The sequence below is a fragment of the Agelaius tricolor genome, unplaced genomic scaffold, assembly GCF_023055355.1.
Source record: "Agelaius tricolor isolate 1412-34295 unplaced genomic scaffold, bAgeTri1.0.p SCAF_3, whole genome shotgun sequence".
NCBI classification, from domain to species: domain Eukaryota; kingdom Metazoa; phylum Chordata; class Aves; order Passeriformes; family Icteridae; genus Agelaius; species Agelaius tricolor.
In genome coordinates, this window is record NW_027269263.1 from 37858401 (window position 1) to 37876379 (window position 17979).

Sequence of the window (17979 nt, forward strand, 5' to 3'; positions counted from 1 at the left end):
AGGCCCAGCGTGCGGGGGCGGCGGGCGCTGCTCGGTCAGACAGAACAGCGGCCGCTGGGACCTGCTCCCTCATAAGGGCTGGGGAGGAGAGCCCCGAGTGGCCGGATAAACACGAGGGAGGAGAAGGGCGTCTCTCCCTCTCTCCACCTCCCTCCACCTCCTCCCTCCCCCCCGCCGCGGAGGGCGCGCTTGGAACTGCCTCTGTCTGTCCGGGCGCCCGGGGCGTCTCCGCGCCCTTCCGCGGTGCGGTGCGGTGCGGTGCGGTGCGGTGCAGTGCGCGCAGGCTGGGCGCGGGAGGCTGCTGTTGCTGCTGCTGAAGGTGAAGCTCTCGCTCTCCAATTACTTTTCCCAAGAGAGAGAAGGAGGCAGCAGGAGGGGGAATTCGTGCTGTGTGTGGAAGGCACACCAATCAGAGATGCTCTAAAGGAGGGACTGCTGCAGGACGCGCCGGCTTCTCCTCCTTCCTCTGCCGGCGGGGCTGAATCGGGACCACGCGCAGCTGGCGTAGGGGCCGGAGCCGTGCTGGGCTGCAGGACTTACCCATCTCCGCTTTTCCATTAGCTCAACCATACTTCGTCCTCTCTATTTTTCTCCTTTTTTAATACTCTGAAATCGTGCACAAGAAACACTTCAAGTCTTCTCTCCATTCCTAGTTACTTCACCCTTCCTCTAGCATCTCTTAGCCAGATTCCTGGTGTATTCCCAGAGAGGCGGGGTGAGAGAGCCGGGCCCTGCGGACGGCTGCTGCCCCAGCCGGGCCGAGCCGAGGGGAGCCGAGCGGAGCGCGGCACGGCGCCGCTCCATGCCCCGAGCGCTGGCGGGGCGCGGGGCGTGTGCCGGCGATGCCCGGGCGGTAAGGCTGGAGCTCCCCCCGGACGGGAGGCGGCCGATCGCTAGGCATTTCTAGCAAGAATCGGGACTGCAGGTAGGTGAGCGGAGCGCTCCAGGGCCGTGTGTCTGTCTGTGTGTCTGTCTGGGAGCTGGTGGGGTGATACCTTCGCGGCTGGCCGAGACCCCGCGGGCTGGCGGCGGGCGCAAGCGGCCGCGGCGGGGCCAGGTGTGAGGTGTGCGGGGCGGCTGCGCCCTCCCGCTGCCCTAAAGTCGGACGAAGCCGCATGTGAAGAAGAGCTGCTTTGCCGTCCTTCTGCTGGGCAACTGGAGCAGCCGGCTACAGCCTTTCGCCGGGCGATTCTCAAGGCTTTTGTTTTCCCTTTTATTTTTCTTTGATTTTACTTAAAATATTAGTTCAACAGAGCCGAGAGGGAGGCGGGGGGGAGAAGGGGAATCCACCTGGTTTTCAACTTTTATGGAACGGGTGGTCGCTAACTCGCAGGACCTTCGGGCACTTGGGGGTTACTGTGCACGGACGCTTTATCAGCCGCCTGCAAGAGAACGGCTGGAAGAGCGGGTAGTGGCTTTATGCGTCCTCTAAAAACAAAACAAACAAGCAAAAAACGTGTTAAAGGGAAGATTCGTGGCTCCGTTTCTTTCTATGTGTAGTGCTCTTCAAGTTGTGCATATATAGTATGAAACGTACCTTGTCTATCCACGTTGCTTTTGCAGAGAAAGTTTTAAAATAACCTGCTTTATTCCTGTGGAGCTGTAGGATCGGACACCAGGTTATCAATGCAAAGAATAAAGAGCAAGAGCTTGCACTGCCCTGTTAGGGATTGCCACGCGTGGCTCTTCTGTATGTTTCATTCCTACAGGAGTTAAAATGATTGCTTAAAGCATTTTAAATTATATGTGTAGCTACGGTTCTCTCTTTCCAGCTTCTGCTTGGAGCTTATCAGTTGGGTTTTTTTTAAGTACCTCAGTTCTACCACCCTCCCCCCAGTAGACACTGGCTCAGTATTTAAAGAACTGTGCTTTGACTCCTGCAGAACTGTCAATTTAAATAATAAACATACTCAACTCCTTTCTCTAAAACCCCATAAAGCACTCCAGGTCATAGGGTCTTTGCACCACAGTGGATACATTTAAATTACTATTGACTAAATGATAATTGTTATCTGGTTTCTCTGTCTTACCAACTAGTTTCAGACTTTAGCGTTCAGCCTACTATATGTTTAACACTTTAAAGCTACTTTATGGGCTAATTTAAGTCAAATTGAGAAATTAAGATTCTTTCCTATAGTGCTGGGTACACACTTGAAACATAGTTCAGTGATGCTAAGAGGATAGCTTAGCTGAAGTTGGAAAAGAGCATACTCAGATATTTTTAACAGAGGTGGTAAAGGTGCAAGTTTCATTATACTTTTTCATGTTAATTGGGCTGTCATCTCACACTGATGCCTAAATTGTTTTGTGAGTGTATAATTAACAGTAGTAAAGTAATTCTTATAAATTTCACTGTTAATATTTTATTTCAGAGAGCTGATGAGGCAGTATTGAAAACCATGTGGGTTTTGTTTCACATAGTCCCAATTTCCAGTAGTTATTCTTATAAATGTAAACTACCTCAGTACTGTAATTTCAGTGGAAAGCTTTGCTCAGTTGATACAGCAAATCAGATTTACTACTCACTGGTTCTGTATATTTTTTGGTATATAGAAGATCCCTCAAAAATGTGGTATTAGTTTTAGATACACTGCTGGTAGTGGGTGACTGAGATAAAATCTGGATTCTGTCTTGCTGTTTTAATCAGAGAATGATGACTAAGCTGCCAATATCTTCAATCATACTGGACATGGGGTAACTTTTTTACCTGTCTCATGATCTAAGGGATCTCAGATTTATGTGTAGATGCCTATAGTGCACTTGATTATTCTGGTGGGGAATACATGAAAAACTTGTTCTGAATGAAAGTAAATAGATGTGTGTACAGATGGATATTGGAGATTGTTTTACTGGCAGGTTGCAAAGTGATGATTCATTGAGCCCTATCAGATTTACATAAAGCAAATAATACTTTATACTGAATTGTTATGGCAGAGAAAAATGTAGCAGCCAAGAAGTTTCATGATTTCATGAGAAGTGATGACAGACTTGATAAAGGACATCTTTACAAATACAGGCAGTATGTTTTTGGTAAGCAAAATATAACCATGAAGTTTTTCAGATCTGAGCATCTTCACACCAAAATCTATTGCTGTCTGTGTTGCTACTTACCAACCAGTGTAAAGCCTAAATAATGTACTAGAAAGATGTTACATTTATTATGTTGTGTGTTTTGCTTACTATAAATAAGTAATGCTACAATGCTAACTAGTTATCTCACCAAAGGAAATCACTGACTTGGAAGACTGAAAATTACAATACCTAATACTCATCTACACAGAAATGTGATCACCATCTTGAAAAATTATTCTGAATGATACAACTATCAGTGAGCAAGTGATTCTATGCCTCTGTTTTATCTTCTGCAGGATTTTATTAGAAATGCTTCATTAAGTCACATTATTCTGCAGCTGTTTGCTCACTGAAAATTAAAATAAAAATCAGGAAATTTATCCAGCAGAGCAGTAATATTTCCTTTGTTAAGTACTGAAACTTCAAATAAAACAAAATCTTTTAGCTTCAGTGTGCCAGAAGCACTGAGTACATCCTATTTTTGTGATGTATGGATGGCATTTACAGATGCAATTCATCAATGTATTTATTAGTCAAATGTCATCAAACAAAGAAGATAAATGGCAGTAAACAAAGACTGCATGGTAATACAGAGGCTAAAGCAATAGAAGACCCTACAATCTAATTAATTAATGTTCAGTTTCATATTTCCAGTCTGTATTTAAACATCTCATTTAAATGTCTTTCATAATTTTTCTATTGCATGTCCAAGTAATTCAAGTAGCAATAGCTTTTTATTAGAAAATATATTTTTCATTTACCTTTTGAAATGCTGAATTTTGAAGACATTGAGCCAAAATTTGTGTAAGGATGAGTGTAACAGAAGGGTCCTATGCCAGCAGAACTGAATACTGACCTGTCCCTGTTCATGACCATTTTTGTGTTGAGGGTTATCCCCAACTGATGTAGACTTTCACTGCTCCCTTGGCGTAGTTGCAGCTCTGACATTTTAAACCAGCTGGAGTATTTGCTCCATTATCCTTAGATCACTGAATTTAAGAGTGTATTACTTAGAAGGATTTTGCTTGTGCTTTGTTTTACTATTTTTTTTTTTTTAGCATGGTCAAACAATTACATAGTATACTCAGCTTCACAGAGTCCATTGTAAGCACACACTTTGACATTTGAAATATTTTTTAAAAACAGAAGTTCACTCTTAGGGCTATTTCAACAGGAAATTTGGCTCATTGATTTGGTTTTATAAACTGTTAATATTTACTTTGAAACACTTCTCCTCATGACTAAGTTCAGATATATAACATTCACCAGACATAGGAATGAATGTGGAACCATCAACAGAAATGTTGTTCATTTTTCCTGGTGACAGCTACAGAGCTATCTCCTTTTGCTCCTGTGGAACTTGGGAAGATAGTGGGGTTTATGCTTTGTTTCTTTATATACCCGAGCCAGCCACTCTTGTTTACCATATGTAGTGAGCTATTTATCAAAAGAGATAACAAAACAATAATGGCCAACTAATGTACCTTTTCATATTACTGCTGCAGAACAGTCACATTTTTAAGATAAACAATTCAAGGCATCTTCATATAGCTTCTTTCATGTCATGTGTTTTGAAAAACAGTGGAGATAGAAAAGAGAAAGCAAAGACCTTGTGCTTTACTAGTTAAAGTAGTTAACAAAACTACCAGGTATGGCATGACACTACGTAGTTAGATAAAATGGGATGAAGTCCCTGAAAAAAGCTTCTTTAGCTTTTTCTTCTGTCTGAATACATTGGTACAGTGATCTGTAGAATGCACTTCAAGCTGTTGCTTGAAGTAGCACTGGAAAATGCTTTGTATGGATTTGATCCTTAGTCCTTAACTAAACACTTATAGGAGAAACTCCTATATGTTTTGTGGGCTGGAAGAATCATTTATATAATTGCATGTGTAAAAGGTTACAAAATGCTTTTCCCCCTCATCTTTGAAGTTTATCAAACCTCCTAATCTGTGCTATGTTCATAGCTTGCATTTTCTAGTTGCCTCACTTCACATCTTGCTGATCTTGTAATAGGAAACTTGAACACAGGTCTCTTGGCACCAGGACAGTGCTCTCTACAGCCGCCTCAGCTGTGAGCATCCCTTTAACAATGCCAAGGGGACAGCCACGGTACAGGCTAGCACTCAGCTGAAAGCACACCTAGCTTTTTTTGACTCCTGGGTGTTTGGTAATCTTCTATGCCTATATCACAAATCAAAGCTAATATGGCAGAAGGTGCTTTACACTGGCAAACTTCATGGGTAAATAATAAACAATCACAGTTCAACAAACCTAGCTGGTTGTATAAATAGCAAAATATTAATAAATGTGTCAGTAAATATCAAATGCTTTTAAAATAGATAAATTTTTAGTCTTGGTTGTATGCTGGCCTCTCTCTCTGTGGAATATTTCCTGCCTCCTCTGTTGCTATATTAAGGTCCAGTATTTGAAGATGAGGTACTGGACAAGACAGACCACCGTCCTGATTCAATAAAGCAATTTCTTTCTTGAAATGCAAGGAGGCAGTATTGCAGTACTGCATATTTATTTTACTTGCAAGAACCGAAGTGCAAGAACCAAACTGCAATTGCTTAGTGTACTGCTTTTGCTTTTTTTTCACTTTTAAAAGCAGGATATAAAACATTTCTAAAATAAATCTGTCAGCGACATGCAGTCTCACACTAGCTCTTTTAGAGACAGGAGCACAGACCTGACTAGTCTCTCACATTTGCAGTGATACTCTCATATTGGATTTCTTCTACTCCCTTACTGCATTTTCTGCATCACATATTGATAAGGCCGAGCTGTGGCCTCTGATCCATCCTGCTGCAAAGCCATCCGTTATGTAGTGGGTGTTCTCCCTCATCTCTGTCTGACAGGTTGTGGCATGGACAGGGTAGAGGGTGTGGCTCAGCCCTTGGGTTACCCAGTGGATTTTCATGCTCCTCCGAGTGTCTTTATACAGAACAGTCTTCCTGGTTACAGGCTGTCCCTGCCTCACCCCTTACCATGTGGAACTGTGTGTGAGAGAACCTGTACCGTGCAGTCATTCACTCGTAGGATAGGTGCTGCCTTCGGCCTCGTGACCGTGCATTTGGGAGAGCTGTGAGCACTGCATCCAAACCACGTACTCTAGATCCCCTTTCAGCTGAGACTTCCAGTGTTAGTTCCCATTTAAGATACCTGTTTGGCCTTTCAGGTTCTAGGCTCAATGATATTTTCTCACTGGGTATTGTATTACTGCATTTAATGATACTGCAAAGTCACATAGAATGGCTTGATGGCTCTGAGGAAAGCTAATGTCTTTCTGTGCTGTTTGTATGTTGTAAACTGTTTGAAATGTGGATCTTTTCCAGTAAGGGATGAAAGTGGGTACCATCTGAAGCTTGTCTCATGGTTTATCTAAGATGAATTAGTAGTCTTAGTTCAGTTTGAACTGTAGAAGTGTCCAAGTCCCAAAAGTCATCTGGGAAAAATTAGGATGTGCAGAGAGGCAAAGCTTGAGGTGCGATCATCTGAGACATTTCACTGGTGTGGCTTCAATTGGACCGATCAAATTAATTATGTGATTTAAGTCTTTTCTGAAGTGAGCCTGAATAAATATTTCTAACTGCTTAGACTCACCTGTGCTGAAGGCATGTAGGTAAGGTGCTGTTTTGATAACTATGTTTGTGTCTGTATCATGGGTATAAATTTAAGACTTGAGCTTTATTTCAGTGGTTTACCACTGAAATAAACACCTTTTATGAAGCTTCAATTCCATTATATTCAGAAGAGAGACTATATAAAAGCAAGCAAAATTCAGAAAGATTCTACAGGTGTATGGGTACTCTGCATTATAAAGTTAGAGGCTACTATTACAATAATGTAAGTTTTCAAATATGGTATTGCTGGTGTGGCAACAAAGTAAAATATCACTTTCTGACTAAGCATATCAGGCTCTGGTATTTGTGCAGGAAATGAGGTCATGTTTAGAGCCTAATTGCAGAAAAAAGGATCTGTTTCAGCACCGTTAAAAGAGAAGAATACTCTTACTGGGGTATATCCTCTCTTCAGACTCTGTTACCTGTGTGAATTTTGGGAAAAAAAAGTCAATCTATGCATTGCAACAAATAAGCTATTATTAAACAAGATGGGAAGGTTTATCTTAAGATCTGGTAACAGCAGCAAATACAGAGAGATAAGTTCAGTTCTATGGGCTTACTGGAATCAAGACACAAGAAATATTGTATTTATATGCAAACATCACATGCCATAAATTTAGATATGGTATTATCAGCCAGTACACTGACATTTCTCATTATTATGATCCTGCTTTTTTCTGTTCAGTCTAGATTCACAAGGGATAAACCTTGCATTGGAATTAAGGTAATATTTAAAATGCATTACTGCCAAAGTGTCCAAACCTTCATAAGGAAGGCATTACACTGGTATTTGTGCAAAGGATGTTCAAATAAAGAAGTGGCCGTGAATCCTGGTTGAGCTTCTGATTTAGGAAATGTTGGAGTTTTTTTCCCTAATGCAGATTAATTTTTCCTTTATGGCAATGAGATTTTATTATTCTGGTTATAAACATTGTCATTGTGATCGTTCTGGTTTAGCCCCAGTAGGCAGCTCAGCCCACTCAGCCACTTGCTCACTCCCTCACAGTGAGATGGGGAAGAGAATTGGAACAGTAACAGTGAGAAAACTTGTGGGTTAAGACAGTTTAATAGGTAAAGCAAAACCTGCACACAAAGGCAAAGCAAAACAAGGAATTAATTCAGCACTTTGCACTGGCAGGCAGGGGTGCAGCCATCTCCAGGGAAGCAGGGCTCCCTCACACGTAGCCATGACTTGTGAAATGTATGCAATTCCTGCTTCTTCCCTTCCTTGGCTTCGAGCATGACCTCATATGATATGAAATATCACTTTGGCTATTTGGGGTCAGCAGTCCTGCACCTCCAATCTTTTCACTGGTGGAACAATGTGAAGAAGAGACAAAAGGCCTTGATGCTGTTTAAGCATTGTGTAGCAGTAACTAAACATCTCTTTTATCAACATTGTTTTGGTCACAAATCTAAAACAGCAACCTAAAATCTACTATAAGAATATTAACTCTTCTCCAGCCAAACCCAGTACAGTCTCTACCACTCATTCTTACAATTTGCATCACACTTCAGTCCCGTATTGTCCAATATCCTCTCATTAACCACCCCTTTTCCCTTCTCACTCCCTAATATATGAAGGTATTATTCCTTTAGTCTGTGGCCCACCAGTGTATAGTCCATAAAATGCCAATTGAGTTTCTCTAGTCTTTAACTTGGATTCTGTTTGTTATGGTGGTCACTCAGGAGCGGAGAGGTGGTTGTTTTGTGAAGTTCCTGGACACAAAAGCCAGCTCAGGTTGGGTCACTACTGCACTTGCACTGGTTGCTGCAAGGCTTAACCTTTAACTGGTTTTGGTGGTTCTTGCTGTAGAACTTACTGTAACATGCAACTCAGATAGGGACTTATGGCAATTTAAATGTAAATCTATTGCAGTCTCCATCCCTGGTCCCTTTGGACCAGGCCATAGGGTTTTACATTGCAGTGAACTTCTCTGATTGCCACTGCTGCAGCACAGGTCTATCCATAGACCACAGCCTGTTCAGGGGTTTATCTGCTGCCGTGTGGAATAATCCACAGCTGTGGTCACTCTTAGGTGTGCTCCACTGCTCTGATGTGGCCTTATCCCTAGACCACAGCCTGTTCAGGGGGGTACTTGCTCTATTGTGGCCCCACCCATGGCTGGGTCACAAATGAGCTACTATTAAGAAATGTAACTCTATTCCAGCTAAAACCAGTACATTGTTAGAAATATTTTTGGTGATCCTATTCCAGAATTTGTTTTACCACTTAGATCAGTTTGTGACCAAAGCCTAGCAACATAAAAGAATGTAACTCTGGGTAACTTTCTTCCTTGTACACTGCTTTTGTATCAGATGTGATTCTGAGCTCTCAGCTTGCAGCTCTTTCTACATTACCTTGGGCCTTTAGATGACTCTGAGAGGTTTTAGCAGCTTTAGCCCTCCTATTTGTGCAGGCTGGCGTGGCAAGCACCTGTTTGTGTACACGCAAGTGCATAGCTGCCTTCTCCCATGCTGCTTGTGTCTGCGTCCCCTTGTGTAATTGTTGGGGTCACTGCTTATGGAAAATGTACTAGGAGAAAATTTAAGCCTAAATCAGCTATTCTGAGCTTCTCTCCCTTTGGGGCTGTGCTATAATTCTTTAGGTTTAAGAATTTTTTAGCAGCTTAATTATTCTTGAGTATTTCAAATAGTCTTTGGACTCACTTTGTTTTGTTGCATTATTATGAAGATATATTTGACACTGAGTAAATACACACTTGGTATGTTTTTTCATTGGAAGAAAAATTAAAAATTGCTAATTATTCATCAAATAAACTTTTCATAAAACACATCTGTAAGAAAATGTTGACTCAGCTATTGCTATAGCTGCTTGAATACTCAAATCTCTTTAATATGACACCTTGTTCCCATTTCCAGCATTTTCAACTTGAAAAATTGAACACCCAGTAATGACACTCATATTCTCTCTTTCCTCATCATGTCTCAGCTGCTCATAACCTAACTTTTTCTCCTCTGGTTCTCCTTGCCCTTCCTTTTCTCTTCACTGTTCACCTCATCTGCATTGGTGTCATATGATCTTTCCGAATGTCAAGTAAATGCAGACTGCAGTCAGCATTACCAAATTGCTTTCCTGCCAGAAAAGTCTCTTTTCATGTGCATGACCCATCATCTCACAGTTAGCTGCAAGTCATTCTGATTCCCAAATTTACAATGTATTTTCTATTTAATGAGCTATTAGACATTATGCACTTTTTAACTTCATTTTTTCTAACTGCTTTCCTCCTGATAATTATAGCTTTCGAAAGAAACAATTAATTTGAAACCAATTCTGCAACAGAAGTGGCATTATTTAGATAGCATTCCTCCATCTACATGCACTAGGGATTATCTCATTAGGATTCATTTATATTTAGGAACTCCTGGAGACCACTATATCAGTCCAATAGCCACCATGGTGTCATCAATAACATAGACAAGGCTATTGCATATGCTATTTTAATAAAACATAAAATGAAGGTGGATACATGGCTAGCTGCGTAGTTGGTTTTTGCTTTGTCTAAATGAAAAAAATTAGTTTATACACTTTCTTCACCCATGAGAATGCTTTGAGTAAACCTGAACACAAACACAAATAATATTCCATGTGTATTGCAAAGATTTGGACATTTTTGAATTTGTGTGTTATTCTCATACATTCTTTTGGTAAGGATAATATTCTGTTTGTTAGGATAATTCTTCAAATTAAGTGGTTGTCTAATAACCAGCTGGCAAAAATTGCAGCTGACTCAGTTGCTATGAAGGAGTGAGTTCAACATTTGTGGCTCACATGTAAGGTTCCCTTACATCTGTGTATTTATTAAATCTAATAATATGTACTAATGCAGGCTGTATAATCCTGGTTTTGTCATTGTGGTTGATTATACCTAGTTAATAGATACAAACTAAATGTATATGCAACCTGCCAAAGGATCACCTTGTGGTAAATCCTAATAATCTTTCCACAAATGCTAATATTTTTGTTTTTGGCTACTTTGAGTTCCACTTAAGAAAAATATGGAAATGATTAAAGGAAGGAAAACTTATCCATCACTCTGCCATGGAAGTTGGTAGAAATGTCCCAGCTACTGTAAAACAGTCTCTGATAGACTCCCTTCATTGTTTGCATATTAGAGCTCATGCCTCTTTCCCACAGTTACTTTGTGGGAACAATATTGAAAATGTTCCTGCAAGAAAATTTCCTTTCTCTGAATCTGTACATGTTAAATGCAGATTCAAAATGAATACAAGATACATATAATTGAAAAATATGGTGAAAGTTTAGTATTATGTAGAATCCTTGTAACCTTTGTAGCTGAAGGGTATGTTGTTTATTCCCTTCTGTCTTGGATATTGTAAGGTCACAATTTACCTGTGCCTTATGCACCTTTGCACCCCTGTTTGAGAAAATAGCTAAGTGTAAAAGTAATTAGTCAAGCAGATAGCTTTATGTCTCCCCTCATTTCTCTGGAACTTTTTGGTTCAGCACTGCTTCAGTTCAGTTGCAATCTTTTCTGGTTTCTTATCATGAGAGGCCTAGTTCTGTCAGCTGAAATAATAAAATATTTCTCACTAGTGAATGATTCAGGTGATTCAAAGCCAGAGTTTGAAAGCAAAATGTTTTTTAGTCTCCCAAACTTCCTACCCATTAAACAAAGAGATAAAATAGTCTGCATATACCAAATCCTTCCTAAGCTTTACTGTTTTACGGGAAAAGGTAAGAAGCTCTGATTTCATGCTTTGTCCACAGCTACTCTATGAGCTGCAGATTTCAGTCTCTGTGTCTTTTTAGCGTCCTAAGCAATTGTTGATAATTTATGGCCTCCTTCTGGAGAGACAATTTATAGCTGTCTGGTTCTTCTAATTTCTGTGTGTATTCTGGTCTTGACCAGAAGATCTGTATAGTTTTTATTTAACACCTGAAAATAACATTTTTCCGTTTGCTGTCCTGGCCATTATGACTTTAAATTATTGCCCCTCCACAGATATAATTCTTTTTCTTTTTATTTGCAGCATGCAGTTGCCTTTGCATGTAAAATACATTTACAGCCCTGTAAGGATAACAATCCTTAAAACATTATGCACTGACCACGTATGAATAGCTGTGTGACAGTCGACATTGTCAACTGAAACCATAGGACAAACATACATGGTTTTGCTGTATATACAATATGTTCCTAGATCAGGAGTGGGCTGTGGAGTTCAGGTAGTTTTGGAGGCAGAGGGAAATGGATGATGGAGCTGTCTATATAATGATAAGTTGGTTCCCACAATATGACTGTTTCTGGTAAAAGTTATTGTTTGAAAATCATCATTTGCTTTAGTTTCTCCTTTCCCCTCAGATCAGGAGAATTCTTGAACTTAATTCATTGTTATGAAATAAGTGATTGGGGCCCACTGGAAAAGGAAATAGAATAGTGGACAAAAAATTTCTCTGTTTTGTTTTTATCAGCTGTTGCTGAGGTTCTCCAGTGAGTCTGATCTTAGTAAAGACTTTCAGTTTTTATTCATTAGATCTCTTTTGTGAAGGAGAAGAAAAGTTTCTCTGTTAAAGTACTTCAGTAATGGCCAGAGTCAGAGAACAAGTGGGACTACAATCTAACAAAAGAAGGAACTGAGAATGTAAGAAAAGTACTTCTTTGTACTTTGATGAATACTTTGTCAAATTCTTTCTGCTGGTCAGTGGCGGACAGTGTTTCACATAGCACTGTTACAGGACAAATGCAAATATGTCCAGGCACTGAGTAGCTGTTTCCACTTCGGAGGAAAGAAACTGTACCTGGACTCTGCCTTCTGTTCTATTTTTGTTTTATGCTCTTTTCATATTTTTGGAAGACATTTCATTAAAGTTTCCCAGAAATGTCTAACCACGCATTGTTGAAAAGAATGTCTGCCTATGATTTTCTATGGAAGCTTGGTTTGTAAGGCCTTTCATTTTAACTATTGTAAATGCTTTCTAGCATTGAAGAAAACAAAACCACACTTGGGGAACAGGAGGATATCCATGTCCTTTCTTTTTTTAATTTAAACACTTTTAAACTTAGAACTTAGGCTTCTGCCCAAGAAATACTTCCTTTGAAAAATGAACCTGAATTTATTGTTCTACTACATTTTTGGGTGGTTTTTTTTCTTTTTTTAAAGAATTGTTATTGAATGAAATAATGTCTTTGATTAGTAGCAACATACTAATAATTACAAACTTTTATTTACCTATAAATACATTCTTCTACAAAAATTTGATCTCTAAGTTAAATACCCCTCACTCCAATGAATGAGTGCCAATTACATTAAGTAGTGATGTAATGAAGGAGCACAACTTGGGTTTGTTTTTATCAGCATAATAAGTTATAGTAGTAATTTTCTGTGAGAATTTTAATTTTCCAGTATAATATGCAGTGAACTTGTAATGGTTCCTGAACTAGATCTAATTTTTTCTGTTTCTTTGCCATTTGAGGGCACTTCCTCATACCTTTGAATGCTTTCAAGCCTCTAGTCCTTTATCTGTCTTCGAGCATAGCTAACATTTTGCCATTCCACTGACTTTCAACACCAGGCTACCTTGGTGAGTCAAACTGATTTGTGGTCAGGGTTCAATAAAACAGACAGAAACATTTTAAATCCAAAGTTATTTTTAATATTAAAAATCAAATATAAAGTGGATTTTAAAATACAGTCGGTTCTTTTTATCTTATGCTTCAGCTTACCTCTTCCATTTGGTACCCTGAATTGGTTTGACTTCTGCAGTTGCTCAGAGATCTGTGTAACACAGTAGCTTTTTCAGAAAAAGCTAAAGGACTTCAGCAACAGACACTGCAATCATTAAAACTGGTTTTTAAAATAGCATCATATCCCTTCATGGTTAGCTTCATGTGTTCAGTTTCTCTGCTAGCCTACAATACTATAAAGCTTTCAGACTGAGTACTGCATACCTCCTTTTTAATTTCAGTCTCAGAGGTGACGAAGGAGGTTTAAAACCTGCTCAGATGGCCTAGATCTGTCAGAGAAAAGAGAGTCGAGCCCTTCACATAACCATTGCAGATACTCTGAAATTCACTCTGAGAATCTCGTATAACAAAAGCTCTTTGGGTGGCTGATTTTGACTGAAAGGGTGAAGGTGAAGCCACCTCTCAGCATTTTCAGCACTAATAAAAGTTGTGGTTGGAATTTACCTTTTCACTGATATTATCATATCCAGAAGCTGGATAACAGCTACAATTGTGTTTTACCACCCCCTTGTGTTACTTGATTGGCCTGAAAATCTTTTTCCAGCAATTAAATTTTGTGACTTGGAATGATACAGATAGATGCATCAGTCTCACAGGTCTCATAGTATTATGTTTCCTTGCCTGTTCAAACATATGGTAGTAATTTTATTTTTTGAAGTTATTCTTTTTAATCTTGAAGCCTCTGCTCAAAAATGTATTAAATCTCCTGGTATCTGGAGAAGAGTAATAATGGTGCATCATCAAATAAAATTCCTGAGCTAGCATACAGGACCTGAAAAGAACACCTTTTAGACATCTCCCTCTCTTTTTCAAAGATCCCCAAAAACCACAAGCTACACAAAATTAAAAGTAAATACACCTTTAATTGTGATTTATTTTGTTGTCAGATAATGAACCTTTGCAAAGCTACATTTGAAATGACAGTATCTTATTTTAATGGTAAAATAAACTCCTTTAGAGACTTCAGTGTTCTGCAAAATTGAAATACTATGTATGCCACCTTGTTACTGCTTTGTGAAGTTTAAAGAAGTGCTGCTTGGCTTTAGGTGTTGGAAATTTGGTCATAACCAGTGCTGCTTAGCTTTAGGTGTTGGAAATTTGGTCATAACCTACCAAAAAAGGGTATTAAAGGCAGGATTCAGCTTGAGACTGACACCTAAAATAGGCGTCCAGTTGCAATGGGAGGTGGGTGCTTTAGCTTCCTAGTCAAGGGAGATGCAGGGTAGGTTCAGATGTATAACATAATTTAAAACTCTCTAAAACCTCTTGTCTCCAAGTGCTGCTTCAGATGGTTGCAGAACTCTGTCTGGATAAGATGCAAAATGGCTTGCATCACATCTGCTGATCTCTTCTCTTGGGCATTTCAGATGGCTCTAGATGGTTATGTTTGGGCACTCGATTCCTGTTGCTTATCAATAGACCTAGAAAGTTTGTGGAGGGATAGAATGTAAGAAAATAAAGATAGTGCAGAAGGTAGTCTCACACCTGAGGAGTTGCAGCTGCACTAATCACCAAAGATTAGGAACAGGCCTGCTCTTAATAGGCCACAGCTGTGTCCAATAAGAAGACAAGTGCTACAAAAGAGTGGGTTAGCTTGTTGGGAGGAGAGTTGGAATTTGTTGGCTGTGCTGTGGAGGAGAAGGAGGAGTTAGTGCTGTGAGTGTTGCCCATGAGAGATCACCAAGAAGGTATGGTGCAAGAAGGAACTTTGCAATAAGATGGCAACAGAAAGTGATTCGGCTTGCTTTAAAATGCCTGTCTACTTTGGATTAACTAAATTGTACTTCAAATCACAGCAAGTTGATTGAGTTGAATAGCTTGCCTTAAAGGTAGCGTTTTAACAATTTGTAGTGAACATTTTAAATGTTGCAAAATATTTAAGATGTTTGGATGGACTCTATAGTAATGTACCAGATCAATAAAATGTCAATTATGTTTTCCTCTGCACTAATCACTGGTGGAGTTGCACCTTGAGGACTGTGTTCAGTTCTGGGCCCCTCCCAACAAGAAGTATGTTGGTGTGCTGGGCAATGAAACTGGGGAAGGTCTGGAGCACAAGTTGTATAAGGAATAGCTGAGGGAGCTGGAGGTGTTTAACCTGGAGATGAGGAAGTTCAGGGGAGACCTTATCACTCTTTACAACTGCCTGACAGGAGCCTGTACCTTGGTAGGGCCCAGCTTCTTTTCACAGGCAACTTGTGACAGGACAAGAGGACAGAGCCTCAAGCTGTGTCAGGGGAGGTTCAGGTTGGACATCAGGAAAAACTTGTTCATGGAAAGGGTGGTTAAGCATTTGAACAGGCTGCCCAGTAAGGTGGAGAAATCACCACCTCTGGAGGTGTTCAAGAAGTCACTGGACATGGCACTAAGTGCTGTGGTTTAGTGGACAAGGGGGTGATCAGGCAAAGGTTGGACTTGGTCTGGGAGGTCTTTTCAAAGCTGTGATTTAGTTAACTGAACTGAGTACTTATATTTCAATGCCTAAATGTAGGTCCCATAATCCTGAACATATCAGTACCTATGTTATTGATAGATAACAGGAAGAATAGTAGCATCATATGCAAGAATAACAAAACTAATTAACATTGGAGGCTATTTCTGCTAAAACTTTTATTTTCTTTTTTTGTCCATTGTTTAATGATGTAGTCTAATACAAAATCCTGATGTGTGAAAAAATCCTCTGCTGCCTCATGAAATATTAAGCTGAAGTCTGAAATATGTCCCAAGTTATGAGCCTGTTAATCAAACTCTTTAAGCTAGATTTATTGTTTCTGATAATTCTAACAGAAATAATCAGAGATTTTTAATAATAAAAAATAATATATATTATGTTACATATATATGTTAATAAGAAAGAAATAATAATCTTTTAAATGTAGGTCTGAAAAGGGTGCTTCCAGCTTTCCTTCTAGTTTATAAGGAGCATGACTTTAACTAAATTTTATTTCTCAGATCAGGTTTTGTTGCTGATACCCTGATCCAGAAGGATAGTTAATTTCAGAACAAGCACTTATTGGACTGTGATGTAACAGGGAAATGAGAGAAGACGTTTCCACAAGAATGGATGACCATATATTGAATGTGTGTAGAAAGGTACTTAGAGAGTTTCAGAACGACAAACCAAATGCAAAGTCCTGAAAGAGGCATACTTTTTGTGACAGTGACACTTAGCATGACCTTTCAGGACTGTGGTGCTTAACAATGATAAAAAGCCCCATTTTTCTGTCCTTTGCAAGACTGGTGCCTACAAGAGAATCTTTCAATCCTTAGTCCTCACTGCATCTGCCTGTCATTAAGTGTACAGCTCTAAGTCATAACATTGTTGTAGCTGTGGCAGTGGTCCCTGTGTCCTGGCCTTTGAGGAGTGGGAAGTATGTACTTGCTGACATCTACTAGTGTTTTATCAAAATACTGAGGATGTTATGAGAATTTCTTCTGGGGTTTTGATTCTCTAATGTGCAACTTGACTGTGATTAATTAAGCTCCTCTAGTTTTGGCTCTTTGTAGAATATAGGTCTACTGGCATCAGTCCCCAAATTCCCACTCTGTTCATTGGCACTGGACAGCATCCATCTATGGAACTGGAAAAAATGACCATCATAAAACAAAGCAACTCTCCTTCCTTTGTCTAATGGGAGTGAGTAATCTAAGAAATACACCTGCTTTGCTACTTAGATTCTTAAATTCTATACTACAGAATTACAGAGAATTTTAAACAGAAGTATTTTTGCTTATCATTTGTGTGGTAAAGTGAGTCTTTGTGTAGACAGCAATAGTTGAATTCACTTAGTAAATAAAATGCTTGGGCCCCAATTCTGACATGATCAGCCCATGTACCCTGTCTCCCCTTATTGCCCTTTTTTTGTCTTCCCCAGAATTACTCTTTCCTCAGTAAATGCAAAGTAACTTTTGACTGTATTTTTATTTGCTGAGGCTTGTCACAGCTCTTATGAAGAACCTGCCTTGATTCCTCCAATAGCTGTATTTGTCAAGTATTTTTCTGCAGGACACTTCTATTAACAGAACATCAATATCTGACTAATTAGATATGGAATATCCAAGCAGTATTTAGTAATGCAGTTTTCTGACTTTTTAATTAATTGCAAAACAGGAGAAAATGTTAATTATGGTTGGAAAGATCCTAAATACCATTTTCCCAATTTTTACAATTTAATTGCAAGAAATTATGCAATTAACCAAATATATAACATTTGAAAAAAAAGGTTTATTTTTTTCCTTTTTTTCATGCTACTTGTAATACAGCCACGTTTTATGGTAGGTAAAATTTTAAGCTCCTGAAGGAATTTGAGGATTAGAATTCTCAGTGAATAAACATTATCTTTCTTATGTACTCAGTGGCCATACTTTATAAATGTCCCCTTCAAAAGAAAGTTTTCTAAAATTTTCCTTTAGAATGCTTATGCAAATGAAAAAAATTTGATACATTATTTGTAGTATCATATGACAACTATAATTGCAAGCTTCAAAACCAAGGACCTAATCTGTCTTAAAATGTTAGAGTGGATAGATGCACATATATTGATGGATGCAGT

General features: G+C 39.3%; 1 protein-coding gene across 6 annotated transcripts in view; it reads left to right on the plus strand.

The window, feature by feature from the left end:
• Positions 1–408: 408 nt before the first annotated feature.
• The window catches only part of TAFA2 (TAFA chemokine like family member 2), a 182247-nt gene continuing 164676 nt past the window's right edge, over positions 409–17979 (plus strand). For all 6 annotated transcript variants that reach the window (XR_011678621.1, XR_011678622.1, XR_011678624.1 and 3 more), the window contains exon 1: positions 409–925. The gene's annotated coding sequence lies outside the window, so the exon portion shown is untranslated. The remainder of the gene's footprint in view (positions 926–17979) is intronic.